Raw genomic sequence first — 14,315 nt, 5'->3', positions numbered from 1 at the left:
CCCAGTGTATACTTATACTACCCCCAAAATATCCGGGAATTGTCAAGCCATGGGCAAACAGCACCATGCATGCCAGTCAACTCAATTCGCAGCCATAAATGCAGACCTGGATTCGGGGCAGCACAGTGCGTTCTTAAATCTCTCTCTGCTTAAGAAAGTGCATGCTTAATAATCAAGTGGTGACTTGCATGCTTTTCTGAAACAGGGCTGTGTTTTCTTAAACCGAAGGGGACACTCTCAAGGTGATATCTCCTCAGCTTCAAAAATGAAGCTAAAAGTAGGTTCAGGCCTTAATTTCACCCTGGGTCTGTCTGCCAGTTTTTGTGCTCTTACTGCTGAAGGTGTACAAGGATTTTAGTTGTTTAGTGAAATTCCCACATCAACACGGGAGCCTTACTTCTCAGGGGAAAACAGCAAAATGGGCTACAGATGTAGCACTGTGGAAGTCACTGTGTAAACAAAGTAAGGAACAGACTCCCCTCTTTCCTCTCTCCCCCCGCCCCCGGCTCTCTTTAAGCTAGAGTCATCGGCGCTGCCACTCAAAGGCAAAATTAATACATGCATATGGAAATGTAATTTTCAAGTTGATGATGTCCTTGCAGCTAAGTTGAATTAATCATTATCGATGCCCTGGAGTGCTGAACACAGTTGAAAATGACCACTTCTGCCTTATGCATCTCAGGGCTGCTAGGGATAAAAGAGGGGGAGCCACTGGTGGCTTCTGGTACTGACAACATATAAGGCTTCATTACAGCAATCTGGCTTTTTTCCTGTAAAATTTCGAGTTCTGAATGATATTTCTTCTAAGAATGCAGGCTTAGGACTATGCTCATTATTATTCTTATTATTATTATTGTTGTAGTTGTTGTTGTTGTAAGCAAACAGAGGGGCAGAATTGTTTTTTTTAAAGGCAGTTTAACTTTTCAAGGCTTTGTTTTTTAAACGTAACTGTGAATTGAAGCTACAGAAATGAGACAGGAGAAGACGCCATCTAGCCCCACATTTCCAAAAGATCTCTCAGATATTTGTACCCGTCAGCAAAACCCAGCGTGACTAAGAAGGGAGAGCTTTGAAAATGATGCACCCCTAACAAGGGACATGAGTGACTTGCAATTGGTTGACAGGCACTGGAGGTTGTACGTGCATTCACTTTATGACTGGGCAATGGCTGGTAGAATAGAAATACCTGCTTCTGCTAATCTTCATTATATTCAAGTCTCAAATTTGGGGGTTACAAATCTGCCCTCCAATGCACATGTGCAATTATTCCAGATGTTTATGGGAGTTGTACCCATCTCCCTTAGCTTTTTTGCCTTAACTGCAGGAGATTCAAGTTTTGCCACTGACTACGTGAAGTGGCAAACATGCTACGCAGCTCTACATGAGCTGCCTTCTACACCTGAAGCATCATAAACATTTCCATGCAGTGCTGTGCGTGGGTTAATTAGCCCTGCCCCTCAGCAATGCTAGTTAGTCTGCCCAAAGCATGGTAAAATGTGGCTACCCTCTGTCCAGAAGTGTTAACTGAATAAATTATTCAAGGAATATCAATAAAATTCACTGGGTCATCTGCTTGCCATGCAGTCAGCCCCAGGCTGCTGGGGTTCTAAGTCTGCTTGGTGCACAACTCAGCTTTGGCTTCACCTTCTGTCCCCTTTGATGTGTCTCTAGTTTTCCTGTAACAGACTGTGGTGCATCTTTCCTTCACAATCTGGGTCTTCTTCTCCCATCCATACCCTTCCTACACTGCAGTCTTCTCCATAGCTTTGACCTCTCCTTTCTTCCCTCACTTCTTTTGATTCACCAAAAAGCACCTGTTGGTACCACAATTCTTCCTTCCAACATGTACCCTCAGCTATACACCTCTCATTCACATGCATGGCCAGAACATTTTGCCAAAGACCTAATAAATCAGAGAGGATTAAACCCACAGAAAGTCATGAAACTCCAAGGTGAGAAAACTTCCAGAATCCTGGCCGCTGAGAAAGAGGGTGCTCCCACAAGCCAACCATGCAGGCAAACACACGACAAGGCAGGAAGCCCACTGCATGCCTATCACCACACGTGAGGCTGAGAGAATCTCCTCACTGAATGTCCAGTTCACACCAAGACCTCACCAGCATCCAAAGGCATGGTGCTGGCAGTTGGAGTAGGTGAAGGACTGGCACAGATGGGGTTCACTGCACCAGCAGGGACTGGTCCAGGCTATGGTTATTCCTTCCCAGACAGGCAGAGGCAAGGGGGAAAAGAGCTTCTACACTCTCTGCAAGGACAAAACTTTCTGTGTGTGCTGCTCTGCAGTCCCTGCCCAAGACTAAAGACCTGACTGACCAAGTGGGATGAGTTGCCCAAGAGGGGAACGAGATCTCTGCTGGCACGTGTGTTCAGTTTCTGCTGTTAGGAGTACAAAGCCTGCCATAACTCTACAAGCTGTTTTCTGTTCCCATGAATGATTTTTGGTTTGCACAGGACCACAGCTACATTCCAAATGCCCATGGATGTCACCCTGGAAGGGAGTAACAACAGTTGCAGAAGCATTTGGACAGTAATGCATAAAGCAAGCTGTGACAGGCATATCTCAGCCATCTGCAAACCAAGCTGGAAAAGATCCAGCCAGCAGCAGCCTTGACCATGAACCTAAGGGAATGTGTACAAAACACACTTGCAGGAAAGTCCCTGAGCAACAGACCTGGATAAACAAGAGAAATAACAACCCCTAGGTAGAGCAGGTAAGAGCCATTCAGGAGATAGTGACCCCAAGGCCAATGAAGCAGGTTACAGCTTTCACAGAACTTGTGCGCTGACACAGGAGAGTTATCCTACATTCTGCTCTTTTCTTCCTCCTTGAATAGATCTGACACCTTTGCAGCAGCAGACTGGAGGGTGAGGCAGGCCTTGTCCAGGGAATCGGATTAATGATTGCAGCTCTCTGCAGAAGTGCCACATGCAATGAATCCAGACCGAAGAGCTCATAGATAAGCCAATTTTATGCTCATGTCAAAATAGCAACTGCAGAATTTGAGACAGTAGGAAAGTGGGAAGAACTGACAGTTGCCCTCCTTAAGTTTTTTTTCCTCCAGAGGTTGATTAAAAAAGAATCTGACAATTGTACGTATAGCACAAGAAGGCTCCATACTGACTGGAGGCCTTGCGTGCTCCCATAATATAAATGCATATTAATAATAATGACATGAGTACTGGGTAGGCCTAGGCAAGGGTTCATCCCCAAAGCTGATCCCTGAACAATGAAGTCCAAGAAAAACACATCCCATCAAGTTGAGCCACAGTAGAAAGAACAAGAGAGGAGGGCCAAAAACAACAGGGACAATAGGAAGTCATATTCAGCTCTCTATGTTAAGGAAAGCTATGCGTCCCTGCAAGCCGATATTGGCCACCAGGGTGGACGGCTGGAGACCCTCTGGGTTAAAATCCGTGGGGAACACGGCACAGGGGACACAATGGTGGGAGTCTATTACAGACCTCCCACCCAAAGTCCTGAGCTTGACCAGGAGTTTGCCCGGGAACTGGCTGAGGCAGCTTGCTCCAGGACCATGGTTGTCATGGGTGACTTCAATTACCCGGACATCTCGTGGGAGGATCACTCAGCAAAATCTGAGCGGTCGCAGAGCTTCCTCTCGTGCGTGGATGACCTCTACCTGACTCAAGAAGTCTATGGGCCAACGAGAGGCAAGGCGCTGCTCGACCTGGTACTGGCTACTGGGGATGACCTAGTCGGCGACCTAGTGATCGATGGGAAGCTGGGTGACAGCGACCACGAGCTGATCACCTTCACCATCCGCCAAAAAGCTGGCAAGTCAGTCAGCAACACGCAAGTCCTTGACTTCAGGACTTTGACAAGCTCAGGAGGCTTGTCAGTGAGGCCCTAAGGGACTGTGATCACAGGGAGAGGGGAGTTTAAGAAGAGTGGTTGCTCCTCAAGGGAGCGATCCTCAATACACAAACTAAGTCTATTCCATCTCGGAGGAAAGGCAGCAAGAGGGCACAGCAGCCCCCCTGGCTCTCCAGGGACTTAGCAGACCTCCTGAGGCTAAAAAGAAAGGCCTACAAAGGATGGAGGATGGGAGTCACCTCCAAGGAGGATTATTCTGCACTGGTCCAGTCCTGTAGGGAGCTGACCAGGAAAGCCAAGGCTGCAACTGAACTCCAGCTAGCTTTGAGCATCAAGGACAATAAAAAGTCCTTTTTCAGATACGTGGGGAGCCGGAGGAAAAGCAGGGGCAACGTTGGACCCCTGCTGAACCAGATGGGGCAACTGACAACTGATGCCCAGGAAAAAGCCAACCTATTAAATAGGTACTTTGCGTCGGTCTTTCATCAGCCCCATGGGACGCCCATGCCCGCTACAGGGCGGGGAAGTCCAGGTGAGGGTGATCCCCTGCCCTCCATTAATGCTGACTTCGTGAAGGAACATCTTGAGAAGCTGGATACCTTCAAGTCAGCCGGCCCTGACAATCTTCACCCCAGGGTACTCAAGGAGCTGGCGAGCATCATAGCCCAGCCTCTAGCGCGGATCTTTGAAAACTCTTGACGCTCTGGTGTAGCTCCCGAAGACTGGAAGAAGGCCAATGTGGTGCCTATCTTCAAGAAAGGGAGGAAAGTGGATCCGGCTAACTATAGGCCCATCAGCCTGACTTCTATCCCGGGGAAGATCTTAGAAAAGTTTAAGGAGGCCATCCTTAATGGACTGGCCGACGCCAACATCTTAAGGGATAGCCAGCACGGGTTTGTTGCGGGTAGGTCTTGCTTGACCAATCTAATTTCCTTCTACGACCAGGTGACCTATCACCTGGACAAGGGAGATGAGATTGATGTCATATATCTTGACTTCAAAAAAGCCTTCGATCTGGTGTCCCATGATCGCCTCTTGGAGAAACTGGCCAATTGTCGCCTTGGGTCCTCCACGATCCACTGGCTGGAAAATTGGCTCCGGGGTCAGACCCAGAGGGTAGTAATTGATGGAAGTCACTCATCGTGGTGTCCTGTGACCAGTGGGGTCCCCCAGGGCTCTGTCCTTGGACCCATACTGTTCAACATCTTCATTAATGATGTGGACACTGGAGTCAGAAGCGGACTGGCCAAGTTCGCAGATGACACCAAACTTTGGGGCAAAGCATCCACACCAGAAGACAGGCGGATGATCCAGGCTGACCTGGACAGGCTCAGCAAGTGGGCAGATGAGAATCTGATGGTGTTCAACGCCGATAAATGCAAGGTTCTCCACCTTGGGAAAAAAAACCTGCAGCATCCTTATAGGCTCAGCAGTGCTATGTTGGCTAGCACTATGGAAGAAAGAGACTTGGGGGTCATCATTGACCACAAGATGAACACGAGCCTGCAATGTGATGCTGTGGCTAGTAAAGCGACCAAAACGCTGGCTTGCATCCATAGATGCTTCTCAAGCAAATCCCGGGACGTCATTCTCCCCCTGTACTCGGCCTTAGTGAGGCCGCAGCTGGAGTACTGAGTCCAGTTTTGGGCTCCACAATTCAAAAAGGATGTGGAGAAGCTTGAGAGAGTCCAGAGAAGGGCCATGCGCATGATCAGAGGTCAGGGAAGCAGACCCTACGATGACAGGCTGAGAGCCCTGGGGCTCTTTAGCCTGGAAAAGCGCAGGCTCAGGGGTGATCTGATGCCCACCTACAAATTTATCAGGGGTGACCACCAGTATCTGGGGGAACGTTTGTTCACCAGAGCGCCCCAAGGGATGACGAGGTCGAATGGTCACAAACTACTACAAGATCATTTCAGGCTGGACATAAGGAAGAATTTCTTTACTGTCCGAGCCCCCAAGGTCTGGAACAGCCTGCCACCGGAAGTTGTTCAAGCGCCTTCATTGAACACCTTCAAGATGAAACTGGATGCTTATCTTGCTGGGATCCTATGACCCCAGCTGACTTCCTGCCCTTTGGGCGGGGGGCTGGACTCGATGATCTTCCGAGGTCCCTTCCAGCCCTAATGTCTATGAAATCTATGAGATAGAGACATAGTCTGTTCCTTGTGGCAACAGCTCAGGATGGGGAAGGTTGAGAACTAATCTAAGGTTTGAGAAATCTAAGTTCAATTCCTTACTCTGCCACAGACTGCCTGTGCGACACCAGGCAAGTCACTTAGCCACTGAGCATTTAATGGGGATAACAGTGAATATTATCCACCGCAGAAAGGTGCAGTGAGGGTTAACACATTAAAGGGGAGGTACTCAGGTACTATGGTAGTGGCCACAAAACTGTCTTAGATAGGACCTGTTTTATCAGTCCCCATCTGGAAGACAACCCCTTCTTCCGGCATTGGTTCACTACAGTGAATGATATGGATCAGATGGACAGAGTACAAAGCAGCACAGCAATAACAACGGGTGGGGTAATTACATGCTGGTTGTGGCACTGAGGACTCTTAGCAGTACAGCTGAATGGTGGGAAACCGTCAGTGAACAACAGAGGCTGGGCAACAATGGGGAGAGAAAGCGGGTAGGATAGGAGACAAACCAAAATAGTCTCTCCGCTGCCATGGGGAGTATCTCCAAGCACAGAGAATAACTGTGTTCCTTCAAAGGGTCTGAAACAGCTCATGATCCAGCTAGTACAGAAGGGCTAGTGAAGACTCCAACCTCTCGCAGCTCTCTCTCCCTGCAGACCTGCCTCAGAGTTAGCTGGGCTATGTGTGTCCTTGGGGCCTGGCTGCACCCTGAGGCAGTGGCACAGTAAGGTCATTGAGCACCCGGGGGGGGGGAGGAAGAGTGGGGGGAGTGAAAGGAAATGCTAACCTTTCTGAATTGCTGTAGCTGCATCAGCTCTGCTCTGGAGACAGCAGCCCTGCAGCTGGCCTCCTTGGGTGCCTATACACATGCTAGTGGATGGGGGTGTGGAAAGGGGACATTTTAATTACAGTGGTTGGTTCCTGGAGAGCCACTCTAATTACAATACCGTAGCGTCACGTGTATTAAGTCCCCACATGTTTAAAAGTGGCCACAGGACATTTTAACTGAAGTTCATTCAACAAGCGTTAGTTAAAGCACCCCAGTGGCCATTTTCAAACCGACGAGGGCTTATATACATGATGCTGTGGAGATGCTAGAGTGTTCTAATTAGGACATGGTGCAGACTCAATTAATTGAGTCTGCTCTAATTAAAACACACAGCGGACTCAATTAGAACACACTGGAACACGTGTATAGACACCCTTGGGATCCAATCCCGATATCCTATTTGCTCCCACCCCACCTATACATACACAATAGGTACAGGGATGCACCTAATGCAACAAAGGCTACCTGGAGGAGGTGGAAGCACCATTCTGCTGGCTACACTTTCCCCCTACCCCCAGATAAGCTGCTTGGCCCAGCGCTGCTTGGTCCAACTCCTATGGCTGGGCAAGAGCAGCATGGAGCTGCCCCTGCCATGGCAAAGACATGGGAGGGGGGGTATTCTGGTACCCCCTCAGAGTCAGTGCCCAGGGCTAGTGCCCTGCTCCCCACACCCTGGTGCACCAGAAGCATCCTGCCTCATGAGGCACAGGAAACATCCCTCCCATACAGTCTAGACCGGAGGTAGGCAACTTTCGGCACACATGACAGAGCATGGCATATGAAGGCATTTTGCTAGGCAGGCGGACGGGGGGGAAGCCGCAAGGGGTCTGACCTCTGTTGTGGCAGTGCAGCCCCAACCCCTTCCCTGCCGTTCATCTTGAGGCACGCATGCACCTACTGCCAGCAACAAACCAAGCCCGGGGCTCCACAGACCCCAGTGCAGCTGCTTGCAGCCTCCCCACTGCCTGATGCAAGTGGCCCAGGCTCCATGGCAGGTGGCAGGGGCCTGCCCAGAGCCTGGATTGGCTGTGGCAGGCAGCCAGGAGGCTGCAAGCAGCTGTACCAGGGTCTGCAGAGCCCTGGCCTGGCTTGCTGCTGGCAGTGGGTACACGTCAAGGTAGCTGACGGGGAAGAGCCCAGGGCTGCAGTGCCACAATAAGGATTGGGCCCCTCACGGCTCCCCCGTTATCCACCCCTGGCACGCCAGCGTCTTACAAGTTGAGGTTGTGGGAGATTTTGGCACTCTGCCCAAACACATTGCTGACTTTTTTTTCCTTTTTTTTAAAGAATTTTTTCATGTTCCCAACCAAATCAAGTCCAAATCCATGAGTAGTCCAGAACCATAAGTGGACCTACAACCAGCAAACATCCTCCACCCCCACCAGGGGCTTCAGATATTTCCAATGTCTTCTGGCAGCCATCCTACATGCAGACCCAAGCCCAGAGGCTTGGGGTTCAGATGCCCCCAAGTTTTGCCTGCCCTCATCCATACGGCTGCAGGATCAAGTCAGGGAGGAGCCTCTCATGTCCATAAAATAAGCATTAAGCCCCAACACCTCAGCAGGTACTAAACTACACCAAAAGAATAGTTATCCCCAGGAACGCTTAAGGAAAACTGCCTCCAGGGACCCATACATGGTGTTTCCCCTACCAGGTAAATATGGTCCAGACTATACCTGAATAAGGAGGACCTCATTTTTCAGTATTATAACACTCCAAAGAGTCTTGAATCCACCTGAATGTAGGGGGTGCACCAACAGAATTTTTGGGGGCAGATACCAATGGCCTATTTTTAATGAGCCATATTGGCTGATACTGATCGGGCTGCCAATATGCAGTCGAGCAGCTTGGAGAGCAGCATGTGGCTGGTAACTCTGTTGTGGGGGAAGGGGCCAGAGGGGAAGGTCGAGGGCACAGCCAGGACAGGGCACGGGACAGAGCCGCAGCTTGTCTGGGGGCCATGGGGAGGGGGGGCAGCTCCTGCCACTGCATGTACCCCGGGAGGGCATGCAGGGGCATGTGGCTCTGGATCTGCAAATGGGGTGAGGGTGGGCTGCCACTGCAGGCTGGGGCCAGGGCGGCATCAGGCTATTCCTGGCGGGGGGGGCTAGGCCAGGCTGCACACAGCAACGCTGGGAGGAGGGCTACAGGGACCCCAAAATTTGTCATAGCCCCCCCCAACTCCCCCTCCCAGGGCTGCCACTGTCACCTGCCCCAAGCACCCTTCCCTCACAGACTTACCAGCCAGACCCGGCTGCTCTCCCTGCTGCCGGGCTGTGCTCCTGGCCACCTGCGTGCTGCACTGTGGCTGTGCTCACGCACGGGGCATTTATCAGCCACATTGTTGGCCACATCAGCCAAAAAAACCCATTGCTGATACTGTCAATTTTCTTTATATCGTTGCCGAACTGATATGGGACTGATGTATCGATGCACGTCTACCTGAAAGTCAGACCCAAGAGGCTTAGTAAAAGTATTCTTATATAAGGTACACAGTATTCAGTGTCAGCGCTCTCTAATACAATAAGAAAGCAGAAACCAACCCCCCATGGAGGACCCTGTCTGCATAAAAATCAAACTGCTGGTGAGGGGAAAGCAGAAAAAGTTTTGCCATACATTTCCTACCCTTTCCATTATAAATTAGGCATGCAGAGTATTTGAGTATTTGCGAAGTATTAGGAAAACTAATACTACCAACTGACTTCTATCCCCGAACTACCCGATAAAAGAACTGCACGCGAACTGTAGAGAGAACGGGAATAACTTTAAACCACGAATAAAGGCCGACTTCCTCTATGATGGATAAACTACCCAAATGACCGTTCTCTACATCAAATCAAAATAGTGCTCAGGGAAACAATAGAGTTCTGTTACTCAAATATCTGAATGGACAAAAGAAAAACCACACAATGCATCACAGAGCAAAACAGAACAGAAAACACACCTGGCAGCCAAAAAGAAAGCTGTTAAGTGCATATATTAGCTATCAAACAATTTCTAAATACAAGGGCCCTCTTACTATAAGCAAACATGAGAAGAAACCGGCTTCGTGCAAATAGTTTTCCTCTCTGAGCTATGCCTTAAAATGGTTGCTGATCAACTCATTGTCTAGGTGCCTCCCCAGGGTGAGAGCAACCTTGCCATGGCTGGAGCCACACAGCACTAAGGTTGTGGAACTTTATTCTCATCACAACTCCCAGCCCTCTGCTTTTCCAAGTTCCTTCTGAACTGGTTTGACTTCGAATCTCGGACTCGGAGGAAATGAGGGCTGGTAGGGACCTCAGGAGGTCACATCAAGTCCAAACCCCTGCTCAAAGCTGCACCATCCCCGACTAGACTATCCCAGCCAAGGCTTTGTTTACCGGGGGCTTAAAAACCTCGACGGATGTACTGCCCTGGCGAGAAAGAAAAGAAGGCAGGATCAAAGCCTGTCCCTCGCCGCCGCCCCCTAGCAGCTTTGCACCAAACCCCGCTGCCCTGGTTGCACGGAACTCACAAGTTTGGCCGGGGGGGTTGGCTGCCCTTTTGGTCTCCGCCGGGCAGGGAAGAAGAGAGCCCTTGTGTGCAGCCTCCTGCCCGCGGGCGGCTGCCAGGAAGGGCAGGGGGAGCCCTGGGCGCGGAGGCTGAGGCGGCGGGGCCCCCACACACCAGCCCGGGGGCAGGGCAGGGCACGCGGCCGTGCTCTCCCCTCCTGCCCGTGCCACTGACCGCAAGGGACCCCTCCGGCGGGCGGCGCGGCCCCTTGCCCGGCTCCTGGCGGTGCTCCGGCCGGCGGGCAGCGAGCCCGGGCGCCGCTCCTCCCGCCCGGCGCCCCAGCCTGCAGGCCACGGAGAGGCAGCCCGGAGCCAGAGCCTTTCCCTGGGCATCTCCGGCGCGCGTCACATGACGGGGCGGAGAGCGGGAGCGGGGCCGGAGGAGGAGGGGGCTGCGGGGCCGCCGCGGGCAGAGGCGCGGGGAGCGCGCGGCCGGACCTGCCCCTCGGCCCGGGCACTGTGCGCCCGGCGAGGGGTGGAGCAGTGTGTGTCTGGGGGGCCGGGACACGGACATGCACACCGGGTCTGACATACACCACCCCCCGTCTCACACACACATCTAGGTCTGACACACCTACACAATCCGCCACACACACACACACATATATCCAGGTCTGACATACACCCCACCCCCCCCAGTCTGACACACACAATCCAGGGCACACACAAACACACATACAGGTGTGACATATACACTCCCCCAGTCTGACACACACAATCCAGGGTGCACACAAACACACATACAGGTGTGACATATACCCTCCCCCAGTCTGACACACACAATCCAGGGCACACACAAACACACATACAGGTGTGACATATACACTCCCCCAGTCTGACACACACAATCCAGGGTGCACACAAACACACATACAGGTGTGACATATACCCTCCCCCAGTCTGACACACACAATCCAGGGCACACACAAACACACATACAGGTGTGACATATACCCTCCCCCAGTCTGACACACACAATCCAGGGTGCACACAAACACACAGGTCTGACATATACCGCCCCCAGTCTGACACACATGCACACAATCCTGGACACACACACACACACACACACATCCATGTCTGACACACATACCCCCAGTCTCTCTTTCTCTCACAATCCGAGACACACATACACACATATCTAGATCTGACATACACCCCCCGTCCCAGGCTGACACACACACAGACAAAATCAAACACAGCCCCTCTCCACCTTCCCCCGCAAGGAGGCTGCTTTAAGCTTGAGCTGCCAGTTTCCCCCTGGGCAGGTGGCATGACCCCTAAGCACTGCTCAGTGAGATGGGAAGGCAGTAGGGATGGAGCAGCTTAAATCAAGAGGGTTGGATATCTGCCCTGCCCCAGCCGCTCTTGTTCTGCTAAATCAGTCCCTTGGTGGACAGCATGTGGGGCACAGTGACTCCTGCTTGCTGCCTGCTGCAGTGGGGACAAGCCCTGCGTGGCTGAGTCGTGATTCTCCTCTTGGCAGGAGTGGATGGGCCTGGCTGTGCCAGCTCTGTGCCCCCTCTGACCAGCCCTACCCTGACAGGAGACAGGTGACAGGAGAGGGAGCAGATCCAGAGCGCACTGTGTTCTGCCCTGTCTAGTCCTGCAGTTGGTGCTAAACTAAAGGCAGCCCTGAGGCTGCTTTAACTTAAACCAGGCGCTGGGGCTGCACCAAGGCAGTAGTAGAACATGTAACTAGTAAAGGGGCACAGTGAGCTGTTATCTAGCTAACCTGGCTATCCACGGCAATGAAGATGCTGTGCCCCAGTTTGCAACTCAGGCTGGTAAACAGAGTAGCAGTCAGGAGGCCAGTCTACACTGCCCTGTTATAACTAAGTTTGTTTTCCCCACCAACTAGATTAAAGCTAGCATGGCTCTCTCCATGCTGCTATTACTCCTCCCCTTTGCACTGTAGATATGTGCGCAAATACAGGCAATGCAAAGGCAGCCTGAGGCCGTCTTCTCACACCCACACAGTCTTATACTCAGCTTTGCTGCACATGCATATCTGGAAGATGTAGTTAGCAGTGTTAGTCTGAAGTCAAGTGGAAGGCATGGTAGGTTTGCACCTTATAGACTAACCAAAGTAGTTATAGAGCAGAAGCTTTCATGAGCTGAAGAACACTTCATTAGATGCTGTGAAAGGACATGCACATCCTCTGCTTTCTGTGCATCCTTTTACAGCATTTGATGCAGTGAGTTTTAGCTCACAAAAATTTGGGCATATGGGTGCTCACGCTCTCTGTCTGTCTGTTTTTCTCAATATATATATATACTTTAGTTAGTCTATAAGGTGCAAATCTACCCTGCCTTCCACATGAAAATCCGGACCAAAATATTTGGGAATAAAGGAAGATAGCTGGACAGGGATGACTTGGATCTTTTAACACGCAGCTACAAACACACTTTCTAAGTGGAATCTGGTAAGAAGCAGGCAGGTAACGGCTCTGTTGTCTGTCACATAGGGCTGAGCAATAGCCTGGACACATTCGTCATCAATAGTCTCTCAATATGAGGATGACAGTCTTCCAGTGAATTAGGTAAATCACTTATGAACCTGTAGATGACTGAAGAGACAATATGAGGTCTGCATGTTTGATTGCAGACATGGCAAATTGTTCTGGGAGGAAGGAGTGGACCTTGTTGATGTCAAGTCGCAGCTCTCTTAACCCTTTGTCTCTATCTGCCTCCATAGTGAGGTGAGTTGGTTCAAAATGATCAGTGCCTTGTCATACATCATAGTGCCATTGGGGACAATTTAGTGCTTGAGTTTCCCAAGTACTGTTGTTAACAACGCATTTCTTTGGATTGGCCTTCAAGGTGTTCTTAAATCTCTGCTTTTGCCCACCTCTAGGGCAGTGGGCATACAGAATGAGCAAATTAAATCATTCCTAGTATCCAAGACTGAATCCCTCTGTAAAGCCGTTTAACCTGTATATATACATGATATTTCAAGAATGCCAAATTATAAGGGAATCTGGCCTTTTGGAGTTGCCTTGATGTTTGTGGTGTTATTATTATTCTTTGTTTATTTGGGGGCTGGTCCCTGGAGCTAGCTGGTATTCTGGTTTTTAGTTTACTGCTTGCTGATCTCTACTCACATTGCACTGATAACTTTTCGGTAATAATATGGGTAGCGCTCCTACAGAGGGAAGTATGCTTCTGTTAAACTGCAAATGCCATGTTGTGGAGCCTGATTGTAATATTGATAAAGCCACAAGATGGTGCTAGAGGCATACAAGCTAGTAGAAGCCCTCCCACAGTGCTATCTACATGCTCAGGTTGGAAGTAAGGGAAGGTGTGGAGATGTCCATTGAATTTGAAAGGTGAAAGTCCTATTATTCTACAGTCGTACTCTTTGGGGCAGAGAGGTCTTTTTGCTACTATAGCAGGGACCCAGACCCTGTTACTTGGGTGTAAGGGAAGGGGAGGAGAGGGCATGGTGGCAGAGAGCCCCTTTAAGAAGATGCAGAGCCTGTATGTGGAAAGGCGAGGAGCTCTTGAAGATGCCTCCAGTGGATGGAGTAACAGGCACCTATGTTGTTTCTGGAGCTGCCCAGAGGAAATTAAAAGGGAGCTGATGGCCCTGTAGTGAAGAAGTGAGCCAGAGCAGGGTAGAGTCTTTTGTTGTGAAGCAGGTGGTTTTGTTCATGTTGTGGGGCTTTAAACTATAAGACTGGATTGTGACTATGGGGGAGGTCTGGAGGCCACAAAGGGGTGCCTGGTAGGGCACTTGGCATTGGGCAAGCCTAGCTGGGGTCAAGGGCCGGAGGGCTACGAGCTGGAGAGGCAGGGAGTCTAGCCCAGGATCAAAGGCTAGAGGGCTAAAGGCTGGAGAGGTGGGCAGCCTGGCGTGGGGTCAAGGGCTAGAGAGCTAAAGGCTTTAAAGGTGTCCAGCCTGGCCCCAGGGTCAAAGGCTGTGGGCTGGCCCACAGCAAGGGACATGGAGGCCAAAC

At 50.8% G+C, this 14,315-nt stretch overlaps 1 protein-coding gene across 3 annotated transcripts in view; it reads right to left on the bottom strand.

The window, feature by feature from the left end:
• Positions 1–10,751, bottom strand: part of FBXO10 (F-box protein 10) — a 74,022-nt gene extending 63,271 nt beyond the window's left edge. For 2 of the 3 annotated variants that reach the window (XM_019490740.2, XM_006272076.4), the window contains exon 1: positions 10,320–10,525. The gene's annotated coding sequence lies outside the window, so the exon portion shown is untranslated. The other variant, XM_059724510.1, reaches the window with a different exon arrangement.
• Between the last annotated feature and the right edge of the window lie 3,564 nt (positions 10,752–14,315).

The sequence above is a fragment of the Alligator mississippiensis genome, chromosome 3 (genome assembly GCF_030867095.1).
Source record: "Alligator mississippiensis isolate rAllMis1 chromosome 3, rAllMis1, whole genome shotgun sequence".
Taxonomy (NCBI): Eukaryota; Metazoa; Chordata; order Crocodylia; family Alligatoridae; genus Alligator; species Alligator mississippiensis.
This window is presented reverse-complemented; position numbering and strand designations above follow the sequence as displayed.